Here is a 7,959-nt window from a genome sequence, read left to right as displayed (position 1 = left end):
GACGTTCCGATTTCAGCATGGCAACACCGTATTTGGTTTAATGGCACCCTGCCCCACACCGTGACCCTGGTCCGGTTAGGCCCTTTATCCATTCCAGGGGCCACTTGGCCGGTTTTGGCCGGGTACTCACCACATCCACGTTATCTAGTAGTCGCTGTAGACGAGTTACATGTCTTACACACCTCTTCGATCGAGGTGCACAGGGCTCTGGTACAATACATCTCACACAATCTACAGGTGGGAGTACCTGGGGTTGCTGCACAACCAGCTGGACCTGTGGGACTAACTATGTGTCCGGTTATGGTTAATTCGGTTATGTGTAAGCGTCCCCACAATAAGGAAGATTTACCTTTTTGGCCTGCAGAGAAATTTGAGCAGCTGGAAGCAGTATTTCCGAATACAACTCCTGTGGAGAAACACAGGATTCTTACTATTAGTTTGCAGAAAGACTGAATACCCAAAGTAACTGATTGTGAAAATTGGGGTAAAGTGTTCGCGGCGGTGTATGCGAAATTTTCGGCAGACCATCTATGACTGTGCAGAAGCTTATAAGACAATTGGGCTCAATAGTTTGGGTGTTCAGCCTTTCGCTAGAATACCAGCACAACAGCAAACACAGACGACACAGTCTGCTAAAGACGACCGTCCAAACTTTCCTAAAAGGAATTGGAAAAGTAAGAAAAAGGGGAAGCAACAACAAGCACAAGGGTCGCGTGCCGCGTCACCGGTTCCCAAACCTTCGGAGCGCACTTATGATTTGCGCGACTGCGCGAGAATTAGGTCTCCTGACAGGTTTTAGGTTCCCGATCAGCGTTCTCCTCGTTCTTCACAGGCAACATCAGGCTCACAAGCCGGTGGAGGGGAACGCCAGGATCACGGCAGAGGTCAAGGTGCCCCGCAAGGACGTGAGCAGCCTCGTCAGACTGAAAGCGAAGGGAAACAAGACGGTTTTCTTCATCCGCGACCGCCTTTTCAGAAAAAGAAAGTTGCTTCTTTAACAGCGCGATATGCCACAGACGATGAGAACCCGGTTCTGGAACCTAACATGGGCAGTAATGCTGTTAGACAGTGGAGCGGAGATTACAATAGTGCGGCAAGCACTGCGTTCATTTCTGGAGGAAAATCTGACTTCTTCGTATGACATACTTTTGGCAGAGAAAGATTGTCCGCCTTTTTTTTTTTCTTCTAGCCGCTCCCTGGGGTGAGGAGGTTATACTCCCCATTTTTTCACATTACGTCTCCAAGGAGCAAGCAAAGGCTTTTGCAGAAGAGTGGGCTTTGGTGCTTGCACCGGCTTTGTACCGAAATCAGGTGGGCTGGGATAAAGATTCTACCCCGCATGAGATACCATTACGGTCTATGCCACAGCCACAACCCCAATATCGCCTCCGGCGGGAGGCACAAGCTCCCGTTGCGAATATTCTGGATCTGTGTCATGTGTGTCACGATGAATAATCCTCTATTTATAGTAGCATAACCCGATGGGTCGTGCCGCTTAGTGTTGGATTACCGACATTTGAACTCACATTGTCGGACTTGTGCAGTGCAGAATACCCATAGTTCTGCGTTAGTCGACAATCTTGTTCGTAAAAAATATAAAACTACACTTGACATTTCCAACGGCTTTTTCACGCACAATCTATTCCCTGATAGCAGTCAATGGACCGCCTTCACAGCGGGCGGAAAACAAAAAAAAATTACACGGTTGGCAATGGGCTACAAAAATAGCCCTGGTGTTTTCGCTGCCCGTATTGTCTCTTTGTTGGACAGCATAGACGAAGGCGCATAATCGTACGTTGATGATATCTATCTAACAGACGACTAGTTATGGCCGCATCTTTGTCACGTGGATCGCATCATAGTGTAGTTTGCTGACCACGGTTACAAATTGAGATTTGCAAAATCACACATTGCAGAGTACAGTGTTGTTTTTGGGCTACGAGCTCAACAATGAAGGAAGGGGTTTGGCGCCTCACTTCTTGGAAAAATGCGCACGCTTGCGCCCTCCGACTACACTGAAAAAATTACAGTCTTTGATGGGTTTTTTGAATTTCGGTAGAACTTACATTCCCGATTATGCCCAGCGTATCAAGCCTTTGTATGCTTTGATACAACCTACTTTTTCAAAAGCCTGCTGGCTTCCGGAACATTCTACTATACTGCAATCTTTGCAGTCTGATCTTATTGAATTAAAATTCTTGTTAACTCGTGATAACCATACAAACCTGGTGATACGAATCGTGCCAGGTGCAGTGGGTTTCACTTACTTAACGTTTAATGAAGGAGACACAGCACCTTTTGTTTACAAATCACATTTTTACCCTTAAGCGGAATTGCGGTTGTCCTCTATTGAAAAAGTTTTGACAGCTGTCCAGATGGCGATCCTAAAAGAACGCGCACTGGCATAAGGGAAACGGATTTTGGTTAAAACACCATGTCCTGCTCTTGAAGCGGTAACAAAGGCGAGTGTACCAAACTCTAAGGCTTTGCATCCCTGTTGGATACAATGGGCCACATCGTTGACCTCTCAGAATGTCACATTTATTTTTGACTCGTTATTGTGTACACAGGAGTTCTTGCAGTATGAATTTGTTCATCCTCCTCCTCTGTCAATGCGCCCCCTTGAGCAGTACCAATGTATCATTTATGCCGATGGTTTAGCGCAGCCGGCAACCGGGTCGAAGCATTGTTACTCGCCGGCCTGTGCTATAGTGGCAGGTACACACTACAAGAAAAACTGCAGGTCTAAACTTGGATACAACCCAAAGGAACAACAACAAGGCAAAATGTGAAGTCTTATGAAAAAGAAAAAGAGAGATCCCAACACCCACCGAAGTGGCTTGCTTCATCATCTGGGAACTCTAAAAGAACCTAGCTCTCATAAGGATACTGAGAGTTCCAGGTTCAACAGAGATTAGTCAAAAAAATGTTCTCACATAAGATAAAGCAACAAAGCTGTTTATTTGGGGGTGATGGTTGCAGTGCTTGTGAATATGTGATAAAGTGATTTAAAATTGACTAACAAGACACACATTAATTTTATTCGATGCTGTCTTGGTGTCAAAATAAAAACAGTGCCATTTACAGTTTAAACAAATAACTGTAAGGTTGATTGGTCTACATGTTTCAGCCTATGGATGTTTGAATCCGGGCTTTCGTCAGGACCTCTGGATGATTTAGCTACTGCAAGTGAATTTTGTGTGTCCGTGAAAAACAAAAATGGTAAAATACGGTTGAAAACGATACAACCTACTCACTTCTGTAAATTCCTGATAGAAGAGTACAGACAGTGGAACTTGAAAATACCTAAGAAAAGAAAAATGAAAAGGCTCCCATAAAACCTAGTCTATACTTCCAGGGACATTGTCACAATGGGTTTAACAGTTCAAAATGATACTGTAAATGTATCCAAACACCATTTCGTGTATTAATAAATTAATTATTTAAATTCTTTAATGCACTTACCCGGCTTTCTGCGAGTGCGCACCTCACCTCTCCTGGCATCCGCTCAGGACGTGAGGCACCGCTCTATGTATAGAAAAGTGGCAAACAACCAGGATCAGAAAAGGCATTATCAGATCATGGTCATTGTCCACTCTATATATCACTTTATTGTCTCTAAGTCACATTGTAAACGACCATGGCAGAAAAGACAGTGAAGGAATCCTAGTAACCATCTCTACATGATCCTAAACAGACTTTCTCATTTGTTTTTCACTAATCTCTGTTGAACCTGGAACTCTCAATATCCTTATGAGAGCCAGGTCATTTTAGAGTTCCCAGACGATGAAGCAAGCCACTTCCGTGGGTGATGGGATCTCTCTTTTTCTTTTTCATAAGACTTCACATTTTGCCTAGTTGTTGTTCCTTTGGGTTGTATTCAAGTTTAGACCTGCAGTTTTTGTTCTAGTGTGTATTTGTATGGGGTTTTAAAACTGTTACAGGTCTTTAAAAATAATCCCTAGGACCCTCCTCTTTTTTGAAGAATTTTTGTTATAACTATAGTGGCAGGTACCATAGTGAATAGGGAGTTCAAGTCCAATGTTGTCCATACACAGGCACTAGGAGACTGTACTGCCCAATTAGCGGAGCTGCACGCTTTGGTACTAGCTCTGGAGTTTGCAGATCCAAATGTGACAACTTTAATTGTAGGCGATTCATACTACTGTGTTCAGTCTTTCAATGACAATGTATACTTTTGGTCTCAAAATGACTATCGTGATTTTAAAGGCAGCCCAATTAAACATAAAATGCTTTGGATTCGAGTCGCAGATCTTAAAGACCGTCTGCCTCTCACACAGGTAATTCATACTCTTGGTCATCAGCGTGTAGGAGTGCAAGCAATTGGCAACAGTTTGGCAGATGAAGCTGCCAAATCAGCAGTAGCCACGTGTTCAGTTGCAGCAGTTACAAGATTCATGAATAAGATTGATAATGACATTTTGGCAGCAATAGCTGCTACAGAGAAGGGTGATAATTACCCACAGGATTTCCCTTCCAAATACTCTTATCATTTAAGTCCCGATAATGTCCCATATGTGAGAATTAACGACGCTGGTGACAGGTTGATTCCCAACGCAGACCACAGACCTTCACTGATAACAGCCGCACACGAAGGCATGGCTTCGGCGCATGCTGGGGTGTCTGCGACTGTTTCTATCTTGCAGCAGCGTTACTGGTGGCGCGGCTTATATAAACAAACCCGTAATTACGTACTTTCATGTGACATTTTTCAGCAGATTAAGCCGTCTACGGCAACGCGCCCACCACAAACACAGCTATGCATTTCTAATAAACCTTTCGGTTGTGTTTATTTATATCACTGTGGTCCTTTTTCTTCAGATACTGCCTATAAGTTCATCTTAGTTGCAGTTGATTCGTGCACACGCTTTCTATGGGGTTGGCCACAACGCAGTGCTGACGCCAGAACTGTCATCAAGGATTTGTGTGTCTTTGTGGGAATATTTGCATGTGGCACCTTCCATTCGAACCAGGGTCTAGCATTCGCCTCTAAGGCGTACAAGGATACCATGAGGTCTTTGGGGATGCAGGTCAAATTTTCGTCTCCATACAGGCCTGAGGGAAATTCGGTTGTGGAGCGAATGAACCATGACTTAAAGCAATCCTTGACAGCTAGGTCCATAGGGACTGGCAGGAACTGGTTCGTCCATTTGTATATGCGTGCACTAAATAATCTCCCTTGGAGATCTCTGGGTGGGCGGACCCCATATGAAATGCTCTTCGGCATGAAAATGTTTGTGCCAGACCTTGATGGTCTAGACATGGCGGCCTCAGCTGCATCCTTTGACGTAGATAATCATTCTGCTGTATTACAGAAACTACAAGAGACCCGTGACAGTCTTGCAAGGAACATTTACCCTCACCCACTAATGCTGTGCTGCAGATAACGGTAGTCGGATGGTTACCCAAAGTCAGAGACCTGGTCCGAGAAAAGGTGGATAACAAAAAGAGTTTGGCCCCTCTTATTGTACTCCGGTCCCAGTGCTTGACGTGAAAGGTACTCGTACAGTCATTTTACCACGGCTTCCTGGTTGAAAAGACAACAGATACATCTCAGTGAACAATGTCAAGATAAAACATCTGGCCGATTCTGAATAGCATCACGCCAGCGGTCTCTACAACAACTGTATCTAGAGATCCAGGCTAACCCGCTACTAACAACACGCAGGATGACACCGCCATTGAGCTGGACTTTGTTAACAATCCTTTGCTGCTCCCACCTGCTTCTACTCATAATTAAGAAACTGAATATGCTTATCCCACTACCGTGTCATTACCTGGTTTGCGACCGGAGGCCATTAATGAATCACGTTTTTCCTTTGACTCGCATTCCGCATCATTAAAGGCCCCTTCCAAATTTTCTATTTTTGTCGCCTGGTTTAAACGGAATTATTTGGTTCCACCTTGGACATACATCTGGTTGGTGCTCATCGCAATTTTCTTGTTCATGTCCATTGGCTTTGTGATATTTTTTTTCCTTCTAATCAATGGTCACTACCTTCCTGAACGCTTTGCTGTTAAACTGCTAGATGGAACTTTGGCTCTGCACTCTGCTCACAGAATGAAAAGAGACCAGAGTTTTGAAAACATCACTGCCGGGCCAGTTATAGACGGCATAGTTTGGGAGGCTATAGATTTTCAAATCCATGGCCCTACAGAGTTAATTAATGTGCCCAATGTGCTTCGTGTTTCAATGAGTGGTGTAGTGAAACATAACATAAGGTCTGATGATTGGGACGTACAAGCCGTACAATCCTTGTTTTCAGGTTTAAAATACTATGCCGCTTTTGATGCTGAAGATTTGTATTTGAATTTCCGCAAATTATGCAGATTTGTTTTGCAATCAGCACTATGGTCATCATTATCTGCATAAGACTAACACATTTAGAAATGTTTTTAATTATACACAATGGGAACATTGCCCGGCTCCTCTGGAAGGCAGCTCTAGAACATTTTTGAAAAAATTCACATATTTTACCGATTTTGATAAATCAAACCCCGGGTCATTCTATTTTAAATTATATGCTTCATCTAATTCTAAAGTAATGCTCACCCACACTAAATTATTATATTCTAAATTCTTTATTGATAAATTGTCAGTGGGTGGAAATCCACAATTGATCTTAAATCAGTTTGGGGTTCAAAATCCTGGCAAGTGCAAGGCACAGACGCGTTACACCGTGCGTGCTTTATCCCAACACAGATTCTATTTTAAAATGAATCTATTTATCAAACAACTTGTTTTGGATTGGCAACTTCGACGCAAATAAATGCCTCTGCTATTCCTGCTCTAGCTGCATATCGGAACTGGAGCAATTGTACTAATTATTCCATGGCTGAATTACAATCACCTTTTAACAATGACACCTTTAGTTTTTCTAGTTTGGACCCCCTAGGTTGGTTGGTTTGGCAAACTAGTTCATCTGCTTGCCAATTTCATTTCCAATACAAGGCTCCTGGTTACACACAGGATAGGCCTGATCCTCGATTTGCTAACTCCCATTCAGTTACTACATATTCCGTTGGAAAGTTATGTCAAAATTGGTTGCAACACTCGACTATAACTTCTGTGAAACAACATTTGTCGTTATTATCAGGTGACATTGATTTGACAGATTTTATAAAAGGACCTGCTGGTCCAAGGTCAGAAAGATTTATTTATGCCGCTTACAATGAAATCTGCAAGCTATCCAAAATTGAAGCAGCTTCACGTTTGAGGACAATTGATCAGGCTAATCTTGAAAAAGTGCTTGCTGTTGTTCATAATAGTATTAACACACTTTCTTCCCGAATTTACACATTGGACAATATGGTTTCATCTGTTGTTGACAATGTGCAAGAGGATGTTTCTGTTTTGTATCATGGTCAAAATCAATTGCATTCAGTTATGCAGTTTGCGTGGACTTTACAGACTCTAAGGATGGGGAAAGTTCCATGGGATTACTTGAACGCCTCATCGTTATTTTTGCCCTTTATCTTGACAACAAAACATCAGTTTATGTCCATGAAAAATGCTACGTATTCTCTTTCGCATATTGAAAAGTTAGATCCGTTACCATTCTCTGTGGCAGAAACAGACTCGGCTGTCTGGCTCATCAATGGGGTGATAACACTCCCATTTTCCTTGTTTAAATTTACCTCTTGTATGAAACACTATCCACTAGGCCGCTTCGAGCCCGTAGGCAGTGCATTTCTACACTAAGTTTGGTAATTACCATTCACATACAGATGCCTACGGGATGACAAAGAAGTATACCTAACTGGGGAATCATGTGATACCACGATAGGTCATTCTCTTGTTTGTAAGAACATCCAGTTGCACAGCGCCTGTAACCTTACGGCCCAAATCTTGCATGTGTTTTAAAAGTAATACCCTTGCCAGCTATTACACCCACTTTCACTCTGCTTGCAAACTGTAGTTATTTGCTTTTAAATAAT

Source organism: Triturus cristatus, chromosome 11 (genome assembly GCF_964204655.1).
Source record: "Triturus cristatus chromosome 11, aTriCri1.1, whole genome shotgun sequence".
Lineage (NCBI taxonomy): Eukaryota > Metazoa > Chordata > Amphibia > Caudata > Salamandridae > Triturus > Triturus cristatus.
The sequence above is the reverse complement of the archived record's forward strand: the minus strand, read 5'-3'. Positions refer to the sequence as shown.